The sequence below is a fragment of the Penaeus monodon genome, chromosome 31 (genome assembly GCF_015228065.2).
Source record: "Penaeus monodon isolate SGIC_2016 chromosome 31, NSTDA_Pmon_1, whole genome shotgun sequence".
NCBI classification, from domain to species: domain Eukaryota; kingdom Metazoa; phylum Arthropoda; class Malacostraca; order Decapoda; family Penaeidae; genus Penaeus; species Penaeus monodon.
This window is the reverse complement of record NC_051416.1, coordinates 16491496-16491806: the sequence shown is the minus strand read 5'-3', so window position 1 is coordinate 16491806 and position 311 is coordinate 16491496. Positions and strand designations below refer to the sequence as shown.

At 46.9% G+C, this 311-nt stretch overlaps 1 protein-coding gene across 1 annotated transcript in view; it reads right to left on the bottom strand.

The window, feature by feature from the left end:
* The window catches only part of LOC119592902 (discoidin domain-containing receptor A-like), a 26822-nt gene that overhangs the window by 9665 nt on the left and 16846 nt on the right, over positions 1-311 (bottom strand). The window lies entirely within an intron of this gene.

The following is a 311-nucleotide window of genomic DNA, read 5'->3' as shown; positions in this document are numbered from 1 at the left end:
AAACTATTAATGGAATTAGGAAGAAACCACCTCTACACCTCCCCCTCCCCCCACCCCCCAGAAAGTAATATTAGATAGATGAATAACAGTAATAAATAAACACCCAATCTGATGAGATTAACAAATCCGTAGATAACATCGAAATAATAATACAAGCGTAGATAACAATAAGCACGAAGTCTATTGACTATTCGCTTGAGGGCGGGCGGGCAAGGGCGAGGGGCGGAGGAGCTCAAATGATGGGCGTGTGGCCCGGTTAGATCAGACGGGCGTGCGGCCGCATAAATGGGCGTGAAAGGGACGAGAAGAGA